The 14,148-nt window shown below is 42.7% G+C and overlaps 1 protein-coding gene across 2 annotated transcripts in view; it reads right to left on the reverse strand.

The window, feature by feature from the left end:
- The window catches only part of CHCHD3 (coiled-coil-helix-coiled-coil-helix domain containing 3), a 186,571-nt gene that overhangs the window by 20,953 nt on the left and 151,470 nt on the right, over positions 1 to 14,148 (reverse strand). The gene's annotated exons all lie outside the window — the stretch shown is intronic.

Here is a 14,148-nt window from a genome sequence, read left to right on the forward strand (position 1 = left end):
TATCAATCTTCATAAACGTGTCCATGATATAGCAAGCCTGTTCCATATTACGCCGAGTCTGTCACTAATGCATGCACAGGAGCAACCCAGTGGCTTAATGGATCTCCTAAATGGCTGGAAACTGGGACCCATGTTAAGTGGCAAGGAAAGTTTGCAAGAAATAACTGCTTTTCTCATTTCTTTCAATATACGATAAAATGAGAAATGTATATTGTACTACAATAGGAATTTTCACACATAAAACAGAGACCCCAGGAAAATGCATATCATGTTCAAGAAACTGTAGTAAGAAGTGCAAATTATCAGTATTTCAGTAGTTCCTTTCTAGCAGAGATCTATCCATAGAATCACAGAACGGTTTGGTTTGGAAGGGACCTTAAAACGTCATCTGGTCCAACCCCCCTGCCCTGGGCAGGGACACCTCCCACCAGACCAGGTTGCTCAAAGCCCCATCCAACCTGGCCTTGAACCCCTCCAGGGATGGGGCAGCCACAGCTTCTCTGGGCAACCTTGGCCAGGGTCTCACCACCCTCAAAGGGAAGAAGTTCTTCCTAATATCTCATTTAAATCCTCTCTTTCAGTTTAAAGCCATTACCCCGTGTCCTATCACAACAGGCCCTACTAAAAAGTCTGTCCCCAAGCACCGAACTCAAAGTCTGACAGAATTAACAAACGTTTCGGTCGTACACACATCCTATTAAGGAGAAGAAGGGATAGTGCCTCATAATCTGTATTAATTTGGATATTGTCTGAAAACAATTAGTTTACAGTCCATACCCAGAACAAGAGGCTGATGAGGGAGTTTGACCTTCACACATCCGTATTGCAAGGATCCAAAAAGAAACAACTTTATCTGCCTAAACCTGAGGTTTTCCAGGTCCTGAGGATCTTGAGGACTATTCCTGCCCCATGCAGTGTCACATTATGCAACCAAAGAGGAGTTACAAGTCTCCAGGTTTAAAATAAAAAGAACTTGGGATAGAGCCATTACATAGATTAGTTTTATCCTAATCGATTCTCTTGAAAAACCACCAAAACCTCTTTTGTAGACTGTCCAGAAGAATATCTGCCATTTCCCTACCTAAAGGAGCCAAAATATTTATTAGAGAAGAGCTGGTGAACTGGATTCATTTGACACTGAATTTATCCATAAATAAGTTGTTTTTAAAATCTGCATTGACCGCGTTGAGTGCACCTTTTTCTTGAGAGGGTTATAGCAATATTTTGGCCCAAGTACTGTGTCTACTCAAGACAAAGGGAGAAGAATGGATGTGATGGAAGAAAAGGGTCTGCATTTCATCAGCCCATGCAAGAGCAAGATTTCACTGAGAGTAAAGCGGTATAGACAGAGGGGTAGTCTATTACACACGGATCTATAAAGCCTGTCTCGCAAAACCTTTCGATCCTGATCTTCTTCGGCTTCCAGTAATGCATACGGCACAGAGCAGCATTTACTAGGGAATATTATCCGTCTTAACACACCCTTGACAGGGGAGTCCATCTTTATAAAGTTTATAGCCACAGACACGGCACTCGAGTGGTCTCCTTAAAGATACACATATTACTTTTATCTATTTTGTTCAATTCCTTTCCCCAGGCTTAAATGTGTGCTTTAAATGTTTCAGGACTGTACTTCGATTTCATATTGCAGGCAGATGAATGGAAAGGCAGAAGACAGTGAGAGAGAGTGCATCTTTATGATTCCTTTTTTTTTTTTTTAAAACATTGACAAGTTTTCCGATTTCAGTTATCGATCTTATCGATCCTCTGCAGAGGCACAGAGCACTTCAATCGGCAAAACCCACTCACGCTGAACCGCTCCATAAACAGTAACAGGGAAAAATTTCTCCTCCTGAACAGCTTTGTGTCCTCTTACGTTCTTTTAGGGTTAGAAGGTGGCGCGCTTTTCACGCTTCTAAGCGTGCAGCACGGAACATAAATATTAGGTCACATCTACACAAGCCAAAACGTTTTAAAACGCCAAAGCAACCCAAAAATATTTAGGAAATCCCCTCTTCAAAAGCAGCAGGAAAAGACCTGTGATTTGCTTGAGAATGAAGCTCGTGTTCAAGAAAATCTGAAAACGCATTTCTCAGATACTGTAAAAGCCTTTAAAAAATTGGTTAGGGCATTTAATAAACAATATATGCATCTTCTCCTATCAACGTCAGGACTCATGCTTTAAAAATGCAGTGATAACCACCGGAAGAATCAAAAAGCACGTTCAGAAAATAATTTAGCAATTTGCATTGAGGAGTACTGAGATGAACCGGGCAAAATTTAAAGAAAATGCAGGAAAAAAGTCAGGAAAAAAAAATCCTGTAAAGGAAAGGCATTAAATAACAGCACAGGGAAATAAATAACACTTGAATTTTCTGCTCAGAAGATAGACTACTTTCTGGACCTGTGTATTCCCAACTAGCATGGGCAACCCTTAGCTCCACGGCCAACATGGCCCAGTAACACGCTATTACACGTCTGAAGGCAAGGGGCTCATTTCCTACGAGCCATGAGATGTAGAGCCCTGTTACAATTAGGATTTTGCAGTCTATGGATCAGAGCTTCGGTCTCCTACAACAAGGCAGGTGTAACACCCTGTGCAAAGTGTGTGTCGAGTCACACCAGTTGCTCTGTGAGTAGCCACAGAGCTACCTTCTGAGCAATGGGACTGTTTAGTTTGAGGAAGAGGAGGCTGAGGGATCACTCTCTACAGGGCTGATCACTCTCTACAACTACTTGAAAGGACACTGTAGAGAGGTTGGTGCTGGTCTCTTCGCACAGGTAATTAGCAATAGAACAAGAGGGAATGGCTTCAAGCTCCAACAGGGTAGGTGTAGACTGAACATTAGGAAAGAATTTTTCACAGAAAGAGTGGTCAGACACTGGAACAGGCTGCCCAGGGAGGGGGTTGAGTCACCATCCCTGGATGTGTTTAAGAGCCGTTTAGATGTGGTGTTGGGGGATATGGTGTAGGGGAGAACTTTGTAGAGTAGGGTAGATGGTTGGACTCGATGATCCCAAGGGTCTTTTCCAACCTGAATGATTCTATGATTCTATGGTGTAGGGGAGAACTTTGTAGAGTAGGGTTGATGGTTGGACTCGATGATCCCAAGGGTCTTTTCCAACCTGAATGATTCTATGATTCTTTAATTGACTCACACAGTTGTGTTTAGAGATGCCCATTGGGAAACTTGCTGGAGATTTCAGGCTAAAAAGAGAAAGAAATTTTTTTCAAGGCTTGCATCTTCCGGGAAATAATCAAAATGGCCATATTCACAAAAGGCAACTACTGTCTAAAATTCAGCAATCAAAATCACAAATTTTCTCTGATCAAAGGGAGAATAATTGATAAATTGTGTAAGAAGTAGTAATGCTCATGAGAGCAGGATTCATGCCACTCCCCTGTTCAAAGCCGTATGAAAATGTACGTTCTGGTGCCCTGGTCATCTCCTAGAGAATGGAACTGCTTAAGAAACAAAATTATAATCTAAAAAAATGAAATTATGCTGGAAGTGCTACTGCCAGAATCAACAAAGAAAGCCAAAATATCACTGCTTGGTTCTAGTTAAGACGGAAAACAAGAGTTTGGGGACCGTTAAAACCTCTTACCTGTAACTGAAGCCCAAAACAACCACATTACTGAAAAAATATACACTGTATCAGGATGAATGGCCTATAAAGTTTGTGTAAAAAATGGCAGTCATTAACCACTTAATTCTAGACTCAGATTAAGCACATATTACCCTGCTGACCTCAGTCAAGTCCCCTAACGTTAAGAAGTAACTGTATGCACTTATGTCATGTCTGTACGGGTCCTTTTGTTATTTTTTATTACAATAGCTCGAAGATGGACTAATTAAAGCTAAATTTACACTAGGCAGGTAATTTGTTAGGCATTCTAACACAAAAAACCCATAAATCCTAGGCAGACCTATACAGGCTTCTCTATGATCCAAGATTCATAGATACATAGATTGGTCCAGGCCGGAAGGGACCTCCAAAGGTCATCTAGTCCGACCTCCCATCCACATAGCATTCGTGTTGCCAACTGCCGGCTGCGGGATTTTGCTCTATTCAACAAAAAAATTAATCAAGTGGAACCTGGCCCAATTGTATTTATTTGTTTGAGCAGGACAGAATGACAGCAAAGAAATGAACTTTCTCCTTTATCAAAACAGAGGAGTGACACCCAGGACACAATAATCCCATGTCACCTCCCAGGTACCGCCCTTCCAGATGCCACCAACTGCAGCAGCCCCTTCTCCAGATGTTGCCAGCTGCAGCTCTGAGCTCCGCATTGCCAGTATCTGCAGCGGGTTGAGACACAAACACGTGAGACCAGCACGAAATAAATGTAACGTGGTTCTGGTACCAGCAGCATTTCTGCTCTTCTGACGGTTTTGAGCATAAGGATTTTATCTAAAAATGTAAATGAAACAGCAACAGGTTGCTGGGTGGGTGTTGGAAGATACGGAGATGTTTGTCCAGGCCTGATGGACACTTTGTGCTGAAACCCTGTTAACCAAGGACCAAATCTGATTGAGATTCTCCATTTGGACTGCCCTAAGCAAACAGGAAGATAAAAAGCAATGCTGGAAGATAAATTGCAATTAAAACTGGAGCTCTGCTCAGGGAAGGAGCTTTTAGAGCATACCTGTTCTGCAAATGGCTAATGTCTTACCAACCTCCCATAGTAGAAAACATAAATAAAGTAGTTTTAATACCATTTAGCCTTTCAGAACTATGTAGTAAGGCATGTCCAATCGACCCATAATTTTCAAGCCCAGTAATAATTTTTACTACCAGGAATTAAACAATAAAGTTTTTCCTTTGAACTAATCTCATGTGGACTAGGAGGCCACAAGACAGCTTAACTACTTTATAAGACATCTTAATGCTATTTGTGTAAACCTTATTTTCTGAGTATGACAGCACTTTGCCACAAAGCATATGATTTGATATTATTTCCCAAAATGTTTAATGTATTTTTTGGCTTTACAAGGGTGATCCCACTTAGATGGAATCGAAGCAGAATGACTGCGGTTTATTTTTTTTTCCCCTGTTTTAGCCCAACGCTAATGAAAGGTGGGGGGGGCGGGGGAAGAAAAGGGAAGAAGTGGTTAATTACAAGTAGCAGCAAATGAGCTGTAATGGAGGTGTTATGAATGTAAATCAGCGACGCCCGATGCAGCAACAGCAGCATCTGTGCAGGCAGCTTCCAAAGTAATGAGATGGCGCTGATGTCCTGGCATCCCGCTTTGATCACTTCATCTCTTTCGGGAGCTCTGATGGGAAACCGAAGGTCGGTGGCACTGACCTCCCTTCCCGCAGCTCGAGCACGCACAAATATTAGCCACCGATCAGGGATTGCTGCTTTTTCCACCCCGTGATTTCGGAACGGATGGTTACATGGTTGGGGGCCTTAACTAAACAGACAGCACAAGCTCCCGCAATACGAAGTGTCATGTTCTAACATGTAGAGGTAATTGGTAAATCATTCTTCACCCTGTAACCAGAAACAGGTGTATCGTCCTCAAAAAAACCCATACCATCAACTCGGCTGACGCGCGGAAACAAACCCTACAACTCGAATAAGAGTTATAAAGCAGGTACGTTTATTGCGGCGCCGGGTGCAAGGGGGATTTCTCCTCCTAACTTGCACACTGGCTCGTAAAACAAGCATCTATTTATGATAAAAAGCATACATATTCATTAATGTGGGCTGGGTTATTATAATTAATTCTAAGAAAAGGCATTACTATTCTAATTATTTCTAGGAACTCATTATCATAAGTCTCCTCCCCTTGCCGCATGTGTACTGTCGCCCGGTGGTCGTGGGCCGGGGTCTTCTGGAGGAAGGCTCATAGTCTTCTTCACCGTGTACTTTTACCTTTGGCTTAGAATGCTGGGCTGGCTGGACCCCAAACCGTGAAACTGGTCCCGATCAGATGGACACTGCACCCAGACAATTGGGTTCCTCCTTAGCATGCAGGCTGTTCCTGCTATCTTATACACAAGGCCAGTTCCTTATCTTGGAATGCTGGGCTCCTGGGCTCCGAGCTCTGTTCTTTGCCAAGCTGTACTAAATCTACACTAACGACCTTTAACCGTTCATTCTCCAAATCACGGCAAAACATGCTCCCTTCCAGAGAGGCGCGCCGCTGTGTGCTCCAGAGTGGGAGCTGTGAGATTTGTAGGCTTTGACCCTACAGATGGCTTGGACTCATAAAAAACGTCCTTAGAAAAGGTATTTGTAAACCTCAGCAATAGAAGATTACAAAATACAGAACAAATTAATATTAAAAAGAGGAGACTGTGGGTTTTAACCTTCCTCGGTTTAATACTGTAATTGGGAAATCATTTACTCGTGTTTCCACAAAATCCCAACAAAGGATGCTTAACGTATTAAAACAAGAGGCTTTAGTCCTTGAAAGGGAGCAGGAAGGCAGATGTACGGCTGTGGAGCGTTACTTGCCAGCTCCGGCACGCAGAGCCCGGCCTCGCTGGTCGCCAGTGGCTCCCCAAACTGCAGCCAGCAGCAAGAAACTGCCCTTAATGAGTGCATCCATCAATTTTCAGGGGACTCGGTTGATTACCAGCACACAAAACTAGGGAAGGCGCCAATTTAACTGTTGGCCACTGATGCATGAAGGAAGAGTTTCACTCACTCGCTTTCGTAAGGAAGTCTATAAAATTACTGAACGTGTCTCTCTAAGCAAATACAGGAAACCTGCCGTGCGCTGGAACAGGAGCGTGTGATGTGATTCATCACATCACACATCACATCACTTCAACACATCAACCAGCCTCACCTGAAGAGGAAAGGGACATTCTGATAAAGAGCATAATTATATATACATATATAACTACAACTACATCCTACTATAACTACCCTACCTTCCAGAAAATCTTTGGTTATTTCAAGTACTCATTCATATAAAATAAAAAAATTCCTAGTCATGACTCTGTGTTTTACTAATATTAATTTTGAGATGGCTTTCTCCATTCCAGACCGTAAAGTACCTAACTGTGTGAAAAACTGGTGATGGCCTGAGGGGTGCTTTAATGAATGTACCCACAATTTCTAGAAAGGAAACAAGAAGAGGGAAAGGATTATGGCAAACATGGAAAGAACTGGCTTGGCCCTTTTAATTAATGCGCTATGTAAATTTTGAATAATGGATTTTAAAAGTTAATGTAACTCTCAAAAAAACACATTCAATGCTTCAAACCTGTCTCCTGACCAAATAAGCACATTTCAAGTTCACATCCCAGCTCAAATATTTCAATCAAAGCACACATCTCCACGCAAACAGACTCACGATTCTGGGCTTCACAGAAAAACACACAGCTATTACGCCAGAATCCCCCGCTCCCACTTCCCTCAGAACGAAGCTGCATCTCGCTAAAAAAGCGCACAATTAATATTTCATCCAGCTCTGGTGAGTACTCTCATTCCTAATGGACTGTATTGATCAAAGGAAGAAAGTTAAATATCTCTGCTGCTGTAGGGAAAAGTAAAGTTGTCATTTACGAAGCGATCATCGTTTCATAGGTAAATGTACTGAATAAAGAGTTTATAAAGTGTTGATATTCTAAAGCTCTTCATCTTATATATGTTTATAGGCTGGAGAACAACTGAGAGAGGGGTAACTACTGACCACCAAAGACCCTTCATCAAGCCAAGCTGTTGAAGCAATTGGCAACTCTATCCGAAAGGCAGAAAAAGCTAATTCCTGCTTCCTCGCTCCGATTCCAAGGCATGCATAAGGTGTAAAGGGTTTCGCCAGCTGAGGGAACGCTGTCCCGAAGCAAAACCACGTATACAAAGTCATGGTAGAAAGTGAAACCCGTTGTTTGAATGATCTGTGCCACAGCAGCCCTCGGGTTCGTCTATCAGGACTAAGCGCTGGCTGAAGGAAACAGATTCTGTTTTATTCCTTTTGCATTCAAAAGGAAGAGGATTTTGGATGTACAAGATAAATAACAGAGATCGAAAAGATTTCTAGTCCCTTTATCACTTTCTCTACCTACCTGAAGCAGCTCTACGCGTTCTGAATCCGAACTGGTTTAAACCTAAGAGAGGCGACGGTATCACATCCGCTCTGCAAAACACCGTTTACACTTCGCTCGTTAAGTGTAAAGCCGTTAGATATCAACAGCACCGGTTCAATCAACAACGTAAGTGACTCTGGCTGCTGTGCCACCCTCTGTACGGTGCGAGCACAACTGTGGAGCTACTCAGCGACAAAGCCTTGGGGAACAAAAAGGGAATGGGGTGGAAGAGTAGAAAGAAAGAGAAATAAGATTTCATGAACTCTGCCGCAAAGAAAAGCTCCGTGGTTTAAGCTGAGTTGATGGCCAAGAATGTGCACTCGCAACCCAGAAGGCCAATTGAATCCTGGGTTGCATCAAAAGAAGCATGGCCAGCAGATAGAGAGAGGTGATTTTACTCCTCTATTCTGTTCTGGTGAGACCCCACCATCTGTACTGCATCCAGCTCTGGAGCCCTCAGCACAAGAAGGACATGGACCTGTTGGAATGGGTAGAGAGGATGATCCAAGGGCTGGAGCCCCTCTGCTGTGAGGACAGGCTGAGAGAGTTGGGGTTGTTCAGCCCGGAGAAGAGAAGGCTCCGGGGAGACCTTAGCGCAGCCTTCCAGTCCCTAAAGGGGGCCTACAAGAAAACTGGGGAAGGACTGTTTGCAAAGGCACGTAGGGAGAGGATGAGGGGCAATGGTTTTAAACTAGATAGGTTTAGATTAGACATTAGGAAGAAGTTCTTTACACTGAGGGTGGTGAGACACTGGCCCAGGTTGCCCAGAGAGGTGGTAGATGCCCCATCCCTGGAAACATTCCAGGTCAGGCTGGATGGGGCTCTGAGCAACCTGATCTAGTTGAAGATGTCCCTGCCCATGGCAGGGGGGCTGGACTAGATGGGCTTTAAAGGTCCCTTCCAACCCAACGCATTCTATGATTCTATTTAACACTGTGCGCTCCTTCTGGAATGATTTACAAACGTCCCAGTCCTACGCTCCTCGGTGGGATGTCGTGGATAACTTGGGACCAGCGTCCCCAGCCATAACACACGAAAAAAAGAATTCAAGAATGCAACCAGCAACAGGATCATCAAGGCAAACAATATGGAAATGACTGTTTCATGACAAAGCACTACATGCATGTGCTATATTTGTAAGAGCAAAGATTAATTCAGGATGTTTCTGTCTCTATTTGGCTGAGCAAAGGGAGCTCAATGAGAAGGCGGTACGTCTGCAGGCTCTGCCCAAGGATTTCTGAATAGAATCATAGAATCATAGAATCATTCAGGTTGGAAGAGACCCTTGGGATCATCGAGTCCAACCATCTACCCTACTCTACAAAGTTTTTCCCTACACCATATCCCCCAACACCACATCTAAACGGCTCTTAAACACATCCAGGGATGGTGACTCCACCACCTCCCTGGGCAGCCTGTTCCAATGCCCGACCACTCTTTCTGTGAAGAACTTCTTCCTAATGTCCAGTCTAAACCTACCCTGTTGCAACTTGAAGCCATTCCCTCTTGCTCTGTCGCTGTTTGCTTGTGAGAAGAGACCAGCACCAACCTCTCTACAGTGTCCTTTCAAGTAGTTGTAGAGAGTGATGAGGTCTCCCCTCAGCCTCCTCTTCCTCAAACTAAACAGTCCCAGCTCCTTCAATCGTTCTTCATACGACAAATAGATTTCTATTTTCTGTTACTGGAAAAATACTATGTAACATTTTACAAATAATTTATAATCTGCACGTTTAACTTTTTTTTTTAAAAGCAACTAATACTAATTAAGGTAGCAAAGGGAACTGCTGGAGAACTGAAAACTCTCTCACCAGTGGGTCTGCAGAAGCAGAGACAACGCAGAAACTATTTGCCGGGGTATCTCCAACATGGATTTCACTGTTACAGTAGCACGTGAGTACAACGGGATAGTTACTGAAGATATCTGCGTTAAGGAACTATCAATAGTCCTAACTTACAGACTGTGCAGAAGAGCCCCTTAAAAGTCACCATATGTGCCCAACATCAGAAGGGTAACGAGGACAGCGAAACAAACCCACACTTTTCTGGTCTCCGTTCAACGTTGTCATTAAAAAGCTTAATTTCTCTCTAGACTGCATTTTTTTTTTTCAATGTCCAGAAAATCGGTATCACCGCTTTGTGAGACAATTATATTTGAAGATCGAAGCGTCGCTGTTATTCGTTTAACGTGGCTTCTTTACAAACTTTCTCAGCGTCACTTCCCAGTTCAAAATAATGGTATCTAAAACACAATTTAAAGGAAGGACTCTTCAGTTTTCTATGTATCTACAGAGAACCATCAAACATAACCGTGCTTTAAATTTTATTTTCGGTAAACATTAATAAACCATGCTTCATGATGCAGAAGTCACCAATTAAAGGAAGACACGATATTGATGTTTTGTCATTTATTCCCCTTCACTCTACCCTGACTCAAACCCCCCGCTGAACGTATTTCCAAGGCTGTAATAGCCTGTTGCCTGGCTGTCGCCGAGCCCCGGCTTCCACCCGTGATCAGAGCAATGGAAATGATTGAGGAGCACGTGAAACGTATTGATTTGGTTTGTAAAACTGTTTTGAAAACCTCTCGAACGTGTGAAGATTGTAGCGTATGAAGCAGCCTGAGCAAATCCCAAACCTTTCTGTGTTTAATCAAACGAGCTCCTCCGGCTCCCGAGAGACATTCCTCCTCTTGGGCAGGTTCGGGATCAAAAGTCCCATAGTAAGGGAATAAAGCCATCAAAATATGCAATTCAGAATAAACACCCAAGCTTCCGGATGAGGCAAAGAATCCTCCACGATTAAAACTGTTAGCACTGGAAAATTTCATCTACGAGTCTATCATCTACGCCGTGATGCACCAGATGCAGAATCTGGCTTCGTTGCTGACAACAGGAGTTTAGAAGTGACACTGAAGTGACACCGAAGTGACACCCTGAGATACCCGGGGAAACCTTTTGCTTTGCTTTGCACAAACCCCCAAAAAACCCCCAAAAGACCTGGATTTCCTACCAGTCTGGCCGGCTAGGGATGATCACAGAATCACAGAATGATATGGGGTTGGAAGGGACCTCTGGAGATCATCTAGTCCAACCCCCTGCCAGAGCAGGTCCAGCCAGAGCAGGTTGCACAGGAACGTGTCCAGGTGAGTTTTGAATGTCTCCAGAGATGGAGACTCCACCACCTCTCTGGGCAGCCTCTTCCAGGGCTCTGCCACCCTCACAGGAAAGAAGTTCCTCCTCATGTTTAGGTGGAACTTCTTATATTCAAGTTTGTGCCCATTACCTCTTGTCCTGTCCCTGGGCACCACTGAAAAAAGACTGGCCCCATCCTCCTGAAAGCCACCCTTGAAGTATTTATAGGTGTTGATCAGATCCCCCCTCAGTCTTCTCCAGACTAAAAAGACCCAAGTCCCTCAGCCTTTCCTCATAAGAGAGATGCTCCAGGCCCCTCAGCATCTTTGTAGCCCTCTGCTGTACTCTCTCCAGCAGTTCCCTGTCCCTCTTGAACTGGGGAGCCCAGATGATGTTTTTGCCAAGAAACCAGAAGCAAGAAGCAACTCCGTGTTGTCCACGAGAGAGCAGTGGAGCAGGAGAAGAATGGCAAAATATTCTGGAAAAAGCACCACTGCACAGCTATGAAGTCTGTTATCTACCACAAGGAATCAAAACCCACAGAAGATAAAATAAAAACATTTATTTTAGGCAGAAATTGCCCTATCTCCGTTCCTAAATTAATAATCAAGATGTTACTTGGCTCTAGACACCACGGGGGAATAAAATGTCACCACTGCAGCTGCCAAATTTCCCGCTACCAGCCCTTCAAATTAAGGAAAAAAACCCCACAATACAAATGTACAATTTGATTAGTTAAAGTTCAAATCTTTGCCCAAAGCCCGGCTCTTCCTGTAATACCGCATTCTTTTCTTCTTGTGTAAACTTCTCATTATAACACAGACATCTTCATAATATAATAATTCTGGTTATAATGTAACTGCGGGTAACATAACTCCTACATTAGAAAAGGCAGCATGCTCTTAGTAATGTTGTTTTAATGTAATTTGTGTACTGCAGGAACCGACCGAACCTGGTCATTTAGGGTTTGATCAATGCGAATTAGCGTCTTAAAGAGATGAACCATTTGATAATTCAGAATTTGATCAATGGGAATCAGGACCTCGCGGAGATAAAACATTTATCAGGAACATTTGGAATAGCAGTCTAATCCAGGCAGCGCCGGGGAAGGTAATAAACAGGCATCAATAAGGACTGCGGACAAAGTACAGAAGACCTGCCAGTTCCCCAGTAGAAGCCTATGTGGGATATTTGGCTTTTTCCCTTTTAAGGGGGAGAATTATCCCTAAAGACAGACGAAGCCACAGCTGATGTAATTTCAGGGACTAAATGGAGGAAGGAAAAGGAAAATCCAGGAAATATTTAAGTAATTATCCACTTCTCCTCGCTCTTGAAAGGGATGTAGCTTAAAAAGTTGAAGAAATGCAAGTTACGTCTCAGTAAAACTTAGTAACTCATTCCAGACGTGTTTAAAATAAAGTGAGACTATTTCGTAATAATACCACAATTAGATCTATTAATCTCGCGCTTAGAATCTGAAGTCACACTGACATGCGGCACATCGGTTTCTGCATTAACAAAATTTCTCAGTTCAACCTTATTTAATTCTTCTTTTACAGCCAATTAAACAAGCTCTTTAAACACCGTTGCTTGAAACTCTGTCCTCAATCCTCGCATGCAATTAAAGTGAACATGAGAAGTGCCTGGTGACACCAAAAGAGCATCATCTTTAGCATTCACTAAATCATTCATAATTTATCCATCAAGTTACCTACAAAAGGCAGCGATAAAATAACATCTGCTGAGTTTAAACCTTCAATAAAAAGACATGGCATTTAAAAGGATTTTATATAAGGAAAACTTTTAAATTATAAAGTAATATTGATATTTCATGCACTTTATCAAGCCTATCGCAATTTATGCGCATATTTCAGATACCTTTTTCTTTTCATAATGTTTTCCTTTTGTTTCCTAAGGAAATGGACCAAAACTGGATCCACTCATCAAACAGCTCAAAAAAAATAATTTTTTGGGAAGTTTGGCTTGAAGTGCAAAGAAAGCACAGCAATTTCAGTAGTGGCATTACAGAGAAGACTAGTCAAATAGGTGATTTCCCCATCCCTGGAGGGGTTCAAGACCAGGCTGGATGGGGCTTTGAGCAACCTGGTCTGCTGGGAGGTGTCCCTGCCCATGGCAGGGGGTTGGAACTGGATGATCTTTAAGGTCCCTTCCAACCCAAACTATTCTATGATTCTATGATTTCTATTTATACCTTTAGTCTCTAGAAAATTAAGAAAAGACCAGTCTCATCAAGTGTTAGGAATCCCTGATACCCTCTCCAGATCCTTCTTCATTAAATACTCTTGCGTTTATGCAGATAGACTGAAGCATCCTTCCAAACGGTTTTCTTAAAATTCTTAGATATTGCCTGATGTTTGTGCAAAAAGGAACTCAAAAGCATTAGATCATTTGTGTATCAGGGGAGAAAAAACCAAACCCAAAGCCATTTCCCACCTCTGGCCACAATGACCGCCCAGAGCTATCAACTAGTACTTCAAATCACAACAATATCTTGTTTTGGAACAATGAAAGTCACATTAGGCAATAATTAGTTTTCAAAACCTGAAAATACCCCACTGTAACAGAAGGAGAAGAGACAACCCCTTGATGGGAATCTTATCGCAGGTGGGAAAAAATGACAATGACTAACAACACACCAGGCTTCCCAGACGTAATGGGAAACCCTTCAAATGATGCTCGCATCAGACCTTGAGTCAACGGTCACTTTGTCCCTCTTGTTTAAGGAACAGATGAATTCAGTCCTCAATATGCTCTGCACCATTGACCAGTCCAAAGGCTTTCTATATACACTAGAGAATATTTAACAATTCATGATATTAAGAGACAAAATGATTTTTATCTTACAGTTAAGAACTTTATTTATATCAGCAGCAGCTCAAAAAGGCCTTTTCTCTTCTGGCTCATCAAAAAATAACACAAACAAAAAAGAAAATACCCCCCA

This window comes from Numenius arquata, chromosome 2, assembly GCF_964106895.1.
Source record: "Numenius arquata chromosome 2, bNumArq3.hap1.1, whole genome shotgun sequence".
Taxonomy (NCBI): Eukaryota; Metazoa; Chordata; class Aves; order Charadriiformes; family Scolopacidae; genus Numenius; species Numenius arquata.